This window comes from Haematobia irritans, chromosome 1, assembly GCF_050003625.1.
Source record: "Haematobia irritans isolate KBUSLIRL chromosome 1, ASM5000362v1, whole genome shotgun sequence".
Lineage (NCBI taxonomy): Eukaryota > Metazoa > Arthropoda > Insecta > Diptera > Muscidae > Haematobia > Haematobia irritans.
Window position 1 is genome coordinate 59,834,468 of NC_134397.1, and position 16,612 is coordinate 59,851,079.

The 16,612-nt window shown below is 25.6% G+C and overlaps 1 protein-coding gene across 3 annotated transcripts in view; it reads right to left on the reverse strand.

The window, feature by feature from the left end:
* The window catches only part of LOC142221043 (atrial natriuretic peptide receptor 1), a 472,193-nt gene that overhangs the window by 209,333 nt on the left and 246,248 nt on the right, over positions 1 to 16,612 (reverse strand). The window contains exon 1 of one of the 3 annotated variants that reach the window (XM_075290536.1): positions 13,475 to 13,689. The exons of 1 other annotated variant lie outside the window; for it this stretch is intronic. The gene's annotated coding sequence lies outside the window, so the exon portion shown is untranslated. Of the gene's footprint in view, positions 1 to 12,346; positions 12,713 to 13,474; positions 13,690 to 16,612 lie in introns of those variants that run through there. One more of the 3 variants, XM_075290537.1, reaches the window with a different exon arrangement.

The following is a 16,612-nucleotide window of genomic DNA, read 5'->3' on the forward strand; positions in this document are numbered from 1 at the left end:
TAGGAATCGATCCCACGACCTTATGTATGCAAGGCGGGCATGCTAACCATTGCACCACGGTGGCTCCCGTGAATAGAAATAAAATTTTGAGCAAATGTTGAGAAATTTTTCTAGAGGAATACAATTTACTATAGAAATAAAATTTGTAAAAAATTTTCTATAGAAATAAAATTTTAACAAAATTTTCTATAGAAATAAAATTTTTACAAAATTTTCTATAGAAATAAAATTTTTACAAAATTTTCTATAGCAACAAAATGTTGAGAAAATTTTCTATAGAAATAATATTTTATACAAATAAAATTTTGAGAAATAAAACATTGACAAAAATTTTCTATAGAAATAAATTGTTGAGAAAATTTTCTATAGAAATAAAATTTTGAAAAAAATTTCAAGAGGAATAAAACTTTGACAAAATTTTCTATAGAAATAAGAATTTGTATAATTTTCCAACAGAAATAAAATTTTGACAAAACTTCCAATAGAAATAAAATTTTGTCATAATTTTCTATAGAAATATAATTTTGTCAAAATTTTCTGTAGACAAAAAAGTTTGTCAAAATTTTCTATAGAAATAAAAAGTTGAGAAAGTTTTCTATAGAAATAAAATGTTAACAAAATTTTTTAAAGAAATAAAATTTTTACAAAATTTTCTATAGTAACAAAATATTGAGAACATTTTCTATAGAAATAATATTTTGAGAAAATGTTCCATACAAACAACACTTTGACAAAATTTTTTATAGAAATAAAATTTTGACAAAATTTTCTATAGAAATAAAAATTTGACAAAATTTTCTATAGAAATAAAATTTACACAAAATTTTCAAGAGGAATAAAACTTTGACAAAATTTTCTAGAGAAATAAGATTTTGGAAAATTTTCCAATAGAAATAAAATTTTGAGAAGATTTTCTATAGACATAAAATTTTGAGAAAATTTTCTATAGACATAAAATTTAAAAAAGTAATAGAAATCAAATTTTGACAAAATTTTCTACAAAAATAGAATTTTGAGAAAAGTTTTTAATTCAATATCTTTAAAAGTTTTAATTTTCGTGTTATTTCATACTATCAAAGTTCATTGTGAGTAAGTTCTTCCTTTTTGTAGAACTAACAACTTTCAATTTTTGAAATCGGATAAAAATTGCGCTTCGTAGCTGGGCACAAATCGGCGGGTCGGTTTATATGGGGGCTATCAAAACCTGGAGCGATACAGCCAAACTTCTTATTTGATATGTTTGCAGACATAAACCAAATCTGTGCTAAATTTTAGGACCACAAATAGATGTCTGCCTGTCTGTGTTAATCACACTACAATAATCATGCTAGATTATTGTAATGTGATTAACACAGACAGGCAGGCATCTATTTGTGGTCCTAAAATAACGGTTGGCACTCGAGCCCAATATAATCTAGCAAAATTTGAAAAATTTTACCACAAAATTAACAAGCAAACAAATCTTATTTTGTCACCCTTTTATTTCTGTAGAAAATTTTCTCAAAATTTTATTTCTATATAGAATTTTGTGAAATTTTATTTCTACAGAAAGCTTTATTTCTCTATTCTCTATGGACAATTTTGTCGAAATTTTATTTTTTAATAAAATTTTGTCAACATTTTATTTCTGTGGAAAATTTTATTAACATTTTATTTCTATAGAAAATTTTTCAAAATTTCATTTTTATAGAATTTTTTTTTTAAATTTTATTTCTATAGAAAATTTTGCCAAAATTTTATTTCTAACAAAAATTTTGTTAAAATTTAATTTCTGTAGAAATTTTTTGTCAACATTTCATTTCTATAGAAAATTTTGTTAAAATTTTTTTTCGATAGAAAATTTTGTCAAAATTTTATTTCTGCTGAAAATTTTGTCAACATTTTTTTTCGTTAGAAAATTTTTGTCAAAAAATTATTTCTATAGACAATTTCTATAGAGAATTTTATCAAAATTTTATTTCTATAGAAAATTTTGTCAACATTTTATTTCTATTAAAATTTTTGTCAAAAAATTATTTCTATAGAAAATTTTATTAACATTTTGTTTCTATAGACATTTTTTTTAAATTTTTTATTTCTATCTAAAATGTTGTTAAAATTTATTTCTATAAAAAAATTAAAATTTTAATTTTTATATTTAAATTTTTGTCAAAATTTTATTTCTGTAGAAATTTTTGCCATTATTTTATTTCTATAGAAAATTTTGTCAAAATAGTTTAGTTCTATAGAAAATGCTGATAAAATTTTATTCTTTTAGAAAATTTTGTCAAAATTTTATTTCTATAGAAAATTTTGTTAAAATTTTATTTCATTACAAAATTTTGCCTAAAATTTTGTTTATATAGAAAATTTTGTCAAAATAGTTTAGTTCTATAGAAAATGCTGATAAAATGTTATTCTTTTAGAAAATTTTGTCAAAATTTTATTTCTATAGAAAATTTTGTTAAAATTTTATTTCTTTACAAAATTTGCCTAAAATTTTATTTTGATAGAAAATTTTGTCAAGATTTTATTTCTATAGAAAATTTTGTCAAAATTTTATTTCTATAGAAAATTTTGTCAAAATTGTAGTTCTATAGAAAATTTTATAAAAATTGTATTTCTATAGAAAATTTTGTCAAAGTTTTATTCCTATAGAAAATTTTGTCAAAATTGTATTTATATAGAAAATTTTGCCTAAAATTTTGTTTATATAAAAATTGTTGTCAACATTTTATTTCTATAGAAAATTTTGTCAAAATAGTTTATTTCTATAGAAAATGCTGATAAAATTTTATTCTTTTAGAAAATTTTGTCAAAATTTTATTTCTATAGAAAATTTTGTTAAAATTTTATTTCTTTACAAAATTTGTCTAAAATTTTATTTATATAGAAAATTATGTCAAAATTGTAGTTCTGTAGAAAATTTTGTCAACATTTCATTTCTACAGAAAATTTTGTCAAAATAGTTTAGTTTAAAAAAAAATGCTGCTAAAATTTTATTCTTTTAGAAAATTTTGTCAAAATTGTAGTTCTATAGAAAATTTTGCCTAAAATTTTGTTTATATAAAATATTTTGTCAACATTTCATTTCAATAGAAAATTTTGTCAAAAAAGTTTAGTTCTATAGGAAATGCTGATAAAATGTTATTATTTTAGAAAATTTTGTCAAAAATTAATTCTATAGAAAATTTTGTTAAAATTTTATTTCTTTACAAAATTTGCCTAAAATTTTATTTATATAGAAAATTTTGTCAAAATTTTATTTCTAGAGAAAATGTTGTCAAAATTTTATTTCTAGAGAAAATGTTGTCAAAAGCTTATTTCTATATAAAATTTTGTTAAATTTTATTTCTATAGAAAATTTTGTCAAAATTTTATTTTTATAGAAAATTTAGTCAAATTTTATTTCTATAGAAAATTTTGTCAAAATTGTATTTCTATAGAAAATTTTGTCAAAATTTTATTTCTACAGAAAACTTTATTTCTCTATTCGCTATAGAAAATTTTGTAAAAATTTTATTTCTATAGAAATTTTTGTAAAAAGTTTGTTTCTATAGAAAATTTTGTCAAAATTTTATTTCTGCAGAAAACTTTATTTCTCTATTCTCTATAGAAAATTTTGTCGAAATTTTGATTTCTATAGAAAATTTTGTCAGCATTTTATTTCTATGGAAATTTTTATCAACATTTTATTTCTGTAGAAACTTTTGTTAAAACTTTATTTCTATAGAAAATTTTGCCAAAATTTTATTTCTAACAAAAATTTTGTCCAAATTAAATTTCTGTAGAAATTTTTGTCAACATATGAAATACTGGACTGATATTGTCCATCTACGAACTAGACCTGTCGGCAAACAAAAACCGAATATGTACCAAATTTGATGGCTGTAGCGTGATTAAAAGTGACAAACAGACAGACAGGGTGAGAAATTCAAAAAATATAAATTCAGTGTACCCCATAATGCGAAACAGTAAGAGAAGTCAAATCTGGAAATTTTAGTCAAATCGTTATATCGGTAGATCGATTTGTATGGATGTTTTACCAAAAAGAAAATGATCTAATAAAAACTAAATTCGCCATAGACATTTGTGTTATAAGACCCTTTGGATTTCCAATTTCAAATCAGGAGATCGGTCTATATAGAGGCTGTAGCAAAACAGGGACCTTACATAAATTTCTCCAGGTGTGACCCATGCTACAATCCACTTTTACAATACTACAAGAAATAATTGGCTTCAAGAAAGTTTCATTTTTGTATGTGGGTTTGTGTGTTAATCGTTAAAGAAAATTTCTGGCAAATTTAAAATTCGAATAAATTTTTATAGCACCACAAAAATTATATAATAAATAACAAATGAAAACATTCCAGCATAAAAGTCTTTATTTAAAATTTCTCTAAATATTCCTCATCTTTGAAAATACCTAAACAAAATATTTCCCATATATATGCATAACATTTTTTTTTGTTTACTTTTTACTTGGGTATATTTATTTAAAACATTTTCATAGAACTCTCCTATATAATTATCTTTTCAAATTTTTTTTAACAAACTTTTTCTTCTTTATACCCCTTTACTTCTATCAATGTTTATTTATGTAGCTGATTTTTATCAGCAACAAAAACAAAAATAAAAAAATACTCACCACATTGATGCAGGTCAGTTTTTGTGTAGCAAAAAAACAAACAACAACAGAAATAAATTAAACTATGGTGGGAGGGGGTGTTAAACGTTTTGTTATTTATCTTTTGTACTCTACGCCTTTCTCAAAGAAAAAAAATTGTTAATTGAGTGCTAATCGATTGAGAAATTCCACTTATCTAGCCAACTCGTTAGCATCAGTATGTCAGTGTATACCAGGCATATGGTATTTGGTATATAAAACAAAACAAAATTTTTTAATCATTTTCTAAAAAGGTGCTAAGTACTGTTTAACCAAAAATTTAATGATCGTTACGGCTTTTTTTCATTTTGTGGTTTATCAGAATTTGTCACAAATCATACCATTTTTTTTTAATTATCACATTCGTGTGCTTTTAAACGAAATGAAAATGGTAAGCAAGATACAGATGTGCTACCGTAGCAGTATATAAAAACAAGTATATACGGCCGTAAGTTCGGCCAGGCCGAATCTTATGTACCCTCCACCATGGATTGCGTAGAAACTTCTACGAAAGACTGTCATCCACAATCGAATTACTTGGGTTGTGGTATCATATACTATCACCACGTACCAAATTTCGAGCAGATCGGATGAATTTTGCTTCCCCAAAAGGCACCGGAGGTCAAATCTGAGGATCGGTTTATATGGGAACTATATACAATTATGGACTAATAGGAACCAATTCCTGCATGGTTGTTGGATACCATATAATAATATCACGTACCAAATTTCAACCGAATGGGAAGAATTTTGCTCTTCCAACGGGCTCTGGAGGTCAAATCTGGGGATCGGTTTATATGGGGCCTATATATAATTATGGACCGATACCGACTAATTTTTGCATGGGAGTTTGAGGCCATATATTAACACCACGTACCAAATTTCAACTGAATCAGATAAATTTTGGTCTTCCAAGAGGCTCCGGAGGTCAAATCTGGTGATCGGTTTATATGGGGGCTATATATAATTATGGACCGATGTGGACCAATTTTTGCATGGATGTTAGAGACCATATACTAACACCAAGTACCAAATATCAGCCGGATCGGATGAAATTTGCTTCTCTTAGAGGCCTTGCAAGCCATATCGGGGGATCGGTTTATATGGGGGCTATATATAATTATGGACCGATGTGAACCAATTTTTGCATGGTTGTTAGAGACCATATACTAACACCATGTTCCAAATTTCAGCCGGATCGGATGAAATTTGCTTCTCTTAGAGGCCTCGCAAGCCAAATCGGGGGATCGGTTTATATGGGGGCTATATATAATTATTGACCGATGTGGACCAATTTTTGCATGGTTGTTAGAGACCATATACTAACACCATGTACCAAATTTCAGCCGGATCGGATGAAATTTGCTTCTCTTAGAGGCCTCGCAAGCCAAATTTGGGGGTCCGTTTATATGGGGGCTATACGTAAAAGTGGACCGATATGGCCCATTTTCAATACCATCCGACCTACATCAATAACAACTACTTGTGCCAAGTTTCAAGTCGATAGCTTGTTTCGTTCGGAAGTTAGCGTGATTTCAACAGACGGACGGACGGACGGACATGCTCAGATCGACTCAGAATTTCACCACGACCCAGAATATATATACTTTATGGGGTCTTAGAGCAATATTTCGATGTGTTACAAACGGAATGACAAAGTTAATATACCCCCCATCCTATGGTGGAGGGTATAAAAAGAAATAAAAAATATGAATTATAACAAGTATATACGTTCGAAAAACTTCAACTACAATGGAATTACTTGGGGTTTATTTCTTATCATTGTCTTCTAAATTGCACGTTAGTCAATATGGAGTCTATTTTAGATTAACTTTAAGATTAAATACGTATATAAGCCTCTTTACTTCTTGATCGGATTATATAGACAAGTCTAGAAATAGATTAGGACTATGTCCCAAATTTCATGCAGATCAGATGAAATTTGCACCTCCAAGGAACACCGGAAATCATATCTGGGAATCGGTTCGTATACACGGTTGCCATAGGTGGTAGAATTCTACCAAAAATGGTACATTTTTTTCTGTTCGGTAGATTGGTGCACTGAAAAAAAGCATGTCCGGTTCCAAAGATTTTGTCTTTACTTTAAAAAATTTGGTATTGATTCCGAGCCAAAGAAGCGGAGAATACAAGTAAGGATACTTATAAGACAAAATTCTTTTTTAAATTTGGGTTTTGTGTACTTGCTTCTAGGAAGCAAATTTCAATTTTTCGCTTTCTAAGCTTTTTTTCTTCATATGCTATCAAATTCCTTTAAAAACGAGCTAACGACAACTATATTTTCCAAATTAAGACTCGACTTCCAGCAGAAATTATGCTATGTTTCAAGTAAAAAACTTCTTTAAAATTAAGTTTTGAAAAGCATGTTCTATATTTGAACGATTTTTTCCTTTGTAGTCAAGATGCAAAAAGACAACAAATTTAAAGACAATTTCAATAATTTAAAGAATTTTTGTGAATTATTAAAGTCAAGTTGACCTTAGCCCAAACATTTTTTCTTTCATTTTATTATACCCATTTTTAAGTCAAATCACTTAATTATAAGGACAATACGACTTCATTGAAAAGTTTATCTACTTTTTGACAAGGAAAAAAACTTTATATTAGAGAAATGCGTCTTCTATGCTAAGCAAAATTTGCATTCGTGTTTTAAAAACATGAAATCTTTGGCCTCACGACAATATTTTTTTCAGTGTGGTATTCTTGATATTTTCGTAGTTTTTGCAAAACAATTCTCTCCAACTAAGAGGTACTTCAATATCCCATAGAAATAAAATTAAAAAAAAAATTGTCTATAGAAATAAAGTTTTGAAAAAAAATTCTATATAGAAATAAAATTTTAACAAAATTTTCTATAGAAATAAAACTTTAACAAAATTTTCTATAGAAATAAAATTTTAACAAAATTTTCTATAGAAATAACAAATTTTAACAAAATTTTCTATAGTACATTTTATCCAAAATTTATTTTTATTGCAAATTTTGTCACAATTTCGACAAAATTTTCTATAGAAATAAAATTTTGACGAAACTTATATAGAAATAACATTTTAACAAAATTTTCTATAGAAATAAAAGTTTCAAAATTTTCTATAAAAATACAATTTTTACAAAATTTTCTACTTGAATAACATTTTGATAAAATAAAAGTTTGACAAAATTTTCTATAGAAATAACATTTTGACAAAATTTTCTATAGAAACAAAATTTTGGAAAAATTTTCTGTAGACATAAGATTTGGCAACATTTTCTATAAAATTCAAATTTTGACAAAATTTCCCATAGAAGTAAAATTTTGAAAAATTTTCTATAAAAAAAAATTTTGAAAAAATTCTAAAGAAATAAAATTTTCTAGGATATTAAATTTGGGAAAATTTTTTATTAAATAGTTTATCCAAAATTTTATTTCTCTTGCCAATTTTGTCAAAACTTTGAAAAAATTTTCTATAGAAATTAAATTTTGACAAACTTCTATAGAAATAAAATTTTGGCAAAATTTTTAATAGAAATAAATTTTTGGCAAAATTTTCAACAGAAATAAAATGTTGGCAAATATTTCTATTGAAATAAACTTTTGACAAAATTTTCTATAGAAATTTTGGCAAAATTTTCAATAGAAATAAAATTTTGGCAAAATTTTCAATAGAAATAAAATTTTCACAAAATTTTCTATAGAAATAAAATTTTGACAAAATTTTCTATTGAAATATAATTTTGACAAAATTTTTTATAAAAATAAAGTTTTGATAACAATAAAATTTTGACAAAATATTCGAACAAAAATTTGACAAAATTTGCTATAGAAATAAAATTTTCTATAAAAATAATATTTTGGAAAAAATTACATTAGACATAAAATTTAACAAAATTTTCTACAAAATTCAAATTTTGACAAAATTTTTCCATAGAAATAGGATTTTGAAAAAAAATCTTTAAAAACAAAATTTTAACAAAATGTTCTATAGAAACAAAATTTTGACAAAATTTGCTATATAAATAAAATTTTGATAAAATTTTCTACAGTAATAAAATTTTGCCAAAATCTTCTACAGAAATAAGACGTTGACTTAATTTTCTATAGAAAAAAATGTACAAAATTTTCTATAGACATAAAATTTTGACAAAACCTTCTATAGGTTTTAGACAAAATTTTCTATAGAAATAAAATTGTGACAAAATTTTCCATGGAAATACGATTTAGACAAAATTTTCTATAGAAATAAAATGTTGACAAACTTTTCTATAAAAATAAAATTTTGGCAAATATTTCTATTGAAATAAAATTTTCCCAAAATTTTCTATAGAAACAAAATTTTTGGAAAATTTTCTGTAGACATAAAATTTGGCAAAATTTTCTATAAAATTTAAATTTTGACAAAGTTTCTTACAGAGATAAACATTTGAAAAAATTTCTATAAAAATAAAATTTTGAAAAAAAAAATTCTAACAAAAAAATTGACAAAATTTTCAATAGAAATAAAATGTGGCATAATTTTCTATAGAATATTTTATCCAAATTTTATTTCTATTGCAAATTTTGTCAAAAGTTTGACAAAATTTTCGTTAGAAATAAAATTTTGACAATATTTTCAATAGAAATAAAATTAAAAAAAAAATTATATAGAAATTAAATTTTGACAAAATTTTCTATAGAAAAAAAAATTGACAAAACCCTCTATAGAAATAACATTTTTGACATAATTTTTTTTAAAAACAAAATTTTGACATAATTTCTTATAACAAAAAATTTTGACAGAATGTTCTATAGAAAAAAAATATTGACAAAATTTTCTATAGAAAAAAATTTTTGGCAAAATTTTCAATAGAAATAAAATTTTGGCAGATATTTCTATAGAAATAAAATTTTGACAAAATTTTTTATAGAAATACAATTTTGACAAAATTTTCTGTAGACATAAAATTTGCAAAATTTTCTATAAAATTCAAATTTTGACAAAATTTTTCATAGAAACAATATTTTAATAAAATGTTCTATAGAAACAAAATTTTGACAAAGTGTTCTATAGAAATAAAATTTTGACAAAATTTTCTATAGAAACAAAATTTTGAAAAAACTTGCTATATAAATAAAATTTTGATAACATTTTCTGTAGTAATGAAATTTTGACAAAATCTTCTACAGAAATAAAATGTTGACTTAATTTTCTATAAAAAAATGTACTAAATGTACTTCTATAGGTTTTAGACAAAATTTTCTATAGAAATAAAATTTTGAAAAAATTTTCCATGGAAATAAGATTTAGACAAAATCTTATATAGAAATAATATGTTGACAAAATTTTCTATAAAAATAAAATTTTGGCAAATATTTCTATTGAAATAAAATTTTGACAAAATTTTCTATAGAAATAAAATTTTTTGAAAATTTTTCTCTAGACATAAAATTTGGCAAAATTTTCTATAAAATTCAAATTTTGACAAAATTTCTAATAGAAATAAAAATTTAAAAAAAAATCTAAAGATAAAAAATTTTGACAAAATTTTCTATAGAAATAAAATTTGGCATAATTTTCTATAGAATATTTTATACAAATTTTATTTCTATTGCAAATTTTGTCAACATTTTGACTTTTTTGAATTTTCTATAGACATAAATTTTGACCTATAAAATTCAAATTTTGACAAAATTTTTCATAGAAATAAAATTTTGAAATAAATTTCTATAATAATAACATTTTGAAAAAAAAATTTTAGAGAAATAAAATTGTGACAAACTTTTCTATAGAAATAAAATTTTGACAAAATTTGCTATATAAATAAAATTTTCTATAGAAATAAAATTTTGACAAAATCTTCTACAGAAATAAAATGTTGACTAAATTTTCTATGGAAAAAATGTTCAAAATTTTCTATAGACATAAAATTTTGACAAAACCTTCTATAGGTTTTAGACAAAATGTTCTATAGAAATAAAATGTTGACAAAGTTTTCTATAAAAATAAAATTTTGGCAAATATTTCTATTGAAATAAAATGTTGACAAAATTTTCTATAGAAATAAAATTTTGGAAATTTTTTCTGTAGACATAGAAGTTGGCAAAATTTTCTACAAAATTCAAATTTTGACAAAATTTCCCACAGAAATAAAAATTTGAAAAAAAATCTAAAGATAAGAAATTTTGACCAAATTTTCTATAGAAATAAAATTTGGCATAATTTTCTGTAGAATATTTTATCCAAATTTTATTTCTATTGCAAATTTTGTCAAAATTTTGACAAAACTTTCTATAGAAACAAAATTTTGACGAAACCTTATATAGAAATAAAATTTTTAAAAAATTTTCTTTAGAAATAAAATTTTGACAAAATTCTTTATAGAAATAAATTTTTGACAAAATTTTCTATAGAAATAATATTTTTACAAACTTTTGTATAGAAATAAAATTTTGGCAAAATTTTCAATAGAAATAAAATTTTGGCAGATATTACTATAGAAATAAAATTTTGACAAAATTTTCTATAGAATAAAACTTTGACAAAATTTTCTATAGAAATAAAATTTTGACAAAATTTTCTATAGAAAAACAATTTGACAAAGCTTTCTATAGAAATAAAATTTTTGAAATAATTTTTTATAAAAACAAAATTTTGACATACTTTCTTATAAAAACAAAATATTGGCAAAATGTTTTATAGAAATAAAATATTGACAAAATTTTGTATAGAAATAAAATTTTGACAAAATTTGCAATATAAATAAAATTTAGATAAATTTTCTATAGAAATAAAATTTTGACCATTTTTTTTTATAGAAATAACTTTTTGGCAAAATTTTCTATAGAAATAAAAGTTTCACAAAATTTATTGTGGTTTTGTTAACTATTAGAGGCCACACCCTTTGCGTTTGAAATTGAAGAAAAATATGCAGAACTGATGCAAAATTCAAAAACAGAAAAATTGCGGAAATATTTCGATTGTTGTTAACAAATTTTATTAAACAAACCCATTTGCTTTTTGCTTTTAATTTTAAAATATTTATTGTAGCGGCACTAAATAATTGATATGCTTCTTCTTGATGAATCCATTAGCTGTGGTGAAGAAATTGAAAAGCAACCACAAGACAAGCGTCATACATTTCATTTTGTATTTTCAATAACGCTCTTATATTAGGTCGAAGAATAAAAGCATCTTCAACAGCTGTTTGAAGGTGTAATTATAGACCAATTAAGGTAGTTATAGACATCTTAAGTGAATTTACAACGCTGTAGTTTGTCTGCACACCGTAGATGGTTCTTTTTCGTCTGCAATTGAGTGATTTTATAATGTGGCTTTAATCATTCGTATTTTAAGGACAAGAAATCTGTGGCCCCACGACAATTTTTTTTGCAGTGTATTGTGACCCAAAACACATACTTTTCCAAATTTGAAGTAAATTGGACTATAACTGCGACTTAGGCAAAAAATGTGTTCACAGACAGATGGACGGACAGTAGGACAGATGGACATGATAAAATGACTCAGGGGCCGGACCTAGGTATTATTGCCACAGACACCATTTGTCTTTATTGTATTCTGTTGGGTGTTGCAAACATAACACCCTATATGGAAATGGAGATATATCAAAAGTTCTAAATCCCCCACCTATTGTGAATTAAATCTTTATGTTTGTTTGGTTGTAGTCTTCCGTTTCCTGTTATCACAGATCATTTGAATATTAAGTTACCTGAAGACTTTGTTTTACATATACTCGCATTTCGCATAGTTTTCTAGAGTTTTATGCTAGCAAAACTAAAGCAACAAATCATTTAGCTCTAGTTACGTTTCACATTATTTTTTAATTTTTTGTTTTTGTATTTTCTCGCCATACTTTTTGCCTTCTCTCGTGCAGCAAAATGTCTTATCAATATTTTTTTTCAAGCAAAAAAACAAAAACGAAATAATAGTGAAGGCATAGAAAAAGGGAGAAATTAATGCAAAAAAAAAAATTGTGTTTTATTTGCTTTACTGATGGTTTTCCAGTTTATTATGGTGCTGTCGGTATTTTTGCTATATTGAAAGTGGATTTGTTGTTTATTTTTTTGTTATATAGATTTTGCACTTTAAGGTGTTTTTATATTTTATTTCATTTACTTTTCAACATTTTTGGTTTCAGTCCACAGTACTTTGTTTAGAAAAAAAAAAAAAAACAAAAACGAACGAAACACACATAAAATAAAATTCTTTTGATGGTTGCATTTTTTCCACTTTATTTAACATTTTTTTCCATATTTTATTTTTTGCCATGTTTGCTAAAATAAAAATTCATTGTCATAAATTTAGAATTATTTTAGATTTTTTTTTTTCAGAACTTGTTTGTACTTTAAACGGAGGAGCTGTTTTTCTGGGTTGATTTGGTGAATTCGTTTTCAGACATTAGTATTTGTCGGCACCACTATTTCGGAATACACATCCGTTTTGTTTTCAAATCAATTTCGATTTTTTCTTTTTCTTAAGTATTTTTACAATTTTCTAAACATGTAGTCGTTTACTAGATTTGTTGTTATTTATTTTCTATATGTATTTGATTTTTTTTCTATATTTCATTGCCACAGGTTGTCAACCGGGGAGGCTTATATTTGCAATGACTTTGAATATTTTTCTTACAAAAAAAAAACAAAAAAACAAAAACAATTTCCAAAATTTCTTAACAATCACACACCAGATTTTTAATTATTTTTTATTTTTTGTATTTTTCGAATTTATTTTTAATATATATTTTTTATAATTTTTGAAAAGCTTATAAATTTTTTTTCATATATACTTTTGCTTTAGTATATGTGTCTAATAATTTTTTTTGCTTTTAATTGATTACCATAAAATCACAATAATTAATACGCAACACTCATATGGCTTTAAATATATATGATTCTTTTTTAATTTATTTATTTTGTATTGAGAAAAACAAATTTGCATTGGTTTGTTTTTTTTTTTTCTTTATTTTCAAATCAAGCCAAAGAACAAGTTTTCCGTTAACACTAACGCCGATGTTATTCCACACGCACTATCACAAACCGTCCGCACCACGTTGCGATCATTGAGAACGCTTGTTAGAAACTGAATGCTCAATTGAGTTGACATCTTGGTAATAAGAATTCACTCAAAAACTAGCATGTGTATGTGTTTTTGCGGTTTGTGTGCAGTGTTGCCAAAGTACGTGGTAAATATAAAAATAGCATAAATAATTCAAAATACAAAAAAAAGAATGCACATAGAAATGTATTAAAAGTGATGCGATTGAGTTTTAGAGAGTTGATCTACAGGGTATCGGACACAAAGTGTTACAAATTAAACAGTGGTATATGTATACTTTAAAAGTGACAGCTGCAGGCAAATCGGATGAAAATTGCTGTGTAAATCTGATAAAAAAAAAAAACAAGTAAGTAAAGTAGAAAGTCGGGCGGGGCCGACTATATCATACCCTAAACCACCCTTACTGAATTAGTAAACATAAGCATTTGTGGGGTAACATTGATATAGGCATGGGAAATAAACCGTAGACGCATATTTAAGAAAATTAAGGGGTACATGTTTAGAGTTTTATATAGTCAGTGTTGCCATTGAAAATGTTCGGTATACCCTACAAGGACAAAAAAATTCCCTACTTTCCCTACTTTCCAAACAATTTCCCTAGTATATTTTTCGTTAAATTTAAACAAATTTTACAAACAAAAAATGGTTCTAAGTACTTTATTGTCTTAAAACATTAATATGCAACGTATAGAACTAAGAATATAAATTTGTATTACCACCACGGTTGCCACAGTTGGTAGAATTCTACACAAATTAGTATTTTTTTTTTTTTTTTGTTAAATCTCCATAAAAATAAAATTTTGGAAAAAGTTTCTATAAACAAATTTTTGTGAGAAATTTTTCTATAGAAATTAAATTTTGACAATAAATTCTATAGAAATAAAATTTTGAGAAAAAATTCCATAGAAATAAAATTTTGAGAAAATTGTTTATAGAAATAATATTTTGAAAAAATTTCTATAGAAATACAATTTTGTTCTATATGTTCTATAGAAATAAAATGTTAACAAAATTTTCTACAGGAATAAAGTTTACCACACATTGTTAAAGATCAAGCCTTGCCGGCTTCTAATTTCCTCCTCTAGAGCCACCAAAATGTAAAAATTATTACAAATTGTGTTGAGTGAAAATGTCCTTCATTGTGGCCCTACGTCCCTACAAGACGCTAAATATTAGAAAAACCCTACATATAGGGAATTTCCCCTACTTCTAGCAACACTGGTTGTGTTGATATTGCACCTACGGAGTTAGTATGCCACTAATATTGAGCCCATTATTAAAAAAGAGAAAATCGTTAAATTAGTGTGGGTAATAAATACAAATTTGTAAAAATAATTTGCAATATTCTTATGTAAGAGCTACAAGTACGTATAAGTACGATCGGCTAGAACATAAAAATTTGAAATTTGAGTATTATTGGTTAATAAATAAGAGTACTATGGCCAAATTTGGGAAAATAGAGCGATGCAAATATATGGAAGCTATATCTAAATCTGAACCAATTTGCATAATATTTTGCTGGTTTGATTAATACCACAAAAGGTTACCTTGTGCAAAATTTGAGTAAGATCAGTTAAGAAATGAAGCCTGTATGGCCAAACATAAGATTATTAGGGGCGAATTTTTCAAAATCGGGCGATACATATATGGGAGCTATATCTACATCTGAACCGATTTCGATGATTTTTTGCACTTATAGTTGGTGCTATAGAAGATTACATTTAGCCAAATTTAGGTAAGATCGGTTGATAAATAAGGGTTCTATGGCCAAATTTGGGAAAATCGGGCGATACATATATATGGGAGCTATATCTAAATATGAACCGATTTCGATGATTTTTTGCACTTATAGTTAGTGCTATAGAAGATTACATTTAGCCAAATTTAGGTAAGATCGGTTGATAAATAAGGGTTTTATGGCCAAATTTAGAAAAATCGGGCGGTACATATATATGGGAGCTATAGCTAAATCTGAACCGATTTCGATGAATTTTTGCACATATAGTTAGTGCTATAGAATATTATATTTAGCCAACTTTGAGTAAGATCGGTTGATAAATAAAGGTTTTGTGGCCAAATTTTTGGGAAAATCGGGCGATACATATGTATAAGAGCTATATCTAAATCTGAACCGATTTGGATGAAATTTTGCAGACTTAAAGGGCGATGGAAAAGATTACCTTTTGCCAAATTTGGTGACGATCTGTTTGAAAAACACGCGCAACGTGACCCCATTTGTCGAAATCGGGCGATACATATATATGGGAGCTATATCTAAATTTGATCCGATTTCTTCCAAATTCAATAGCGTTCGTCCTTGTGCCCAAAAAACTGCCTGTACCAAATTTCATTAAAATCGGTTAATAATTGCGACCGGAATCCTGTGAACAACAAATACATGGACAGACGGACGGACGGACACCAAGCGCTAGGTCGACTCAGGAGGTGATTCTGAGTCGATCGGTATATATTTTATGGGGTCTAAAATCAATATTTCTGGTAGGTACATTTTTTGGCCGATCAAACTTATTATACCCTGACCACTATGTGGTTTAGGGTATAAAAACAAGTGAGCAGAGTAGAAAGTCGGGCGGGGCCGACAATATCATACCCTAAACCATCCCTACTGAATTATTAAACATTGTTTGTGGGGTATGACTGGTATAGGATTTCCATATGTAAGCACATTAAGGGGTACATAGTTAAAGGAGTTTTATCACAATCTGAACAGAAATATCTGATATTAGGAGCTATAGTTGATTTTGAACCTACAAAGTTTGTATGCCACTAATATTGCTTCGGCCAATATATTTGTGTACAAGCAACATGTATGGCTAAATAGATCGTCTAATACATCAAAATTTGAAATTTAAATAACGTTGGTTAATAAATGAGAGTATTATGGCAACCCAGCAAAAAA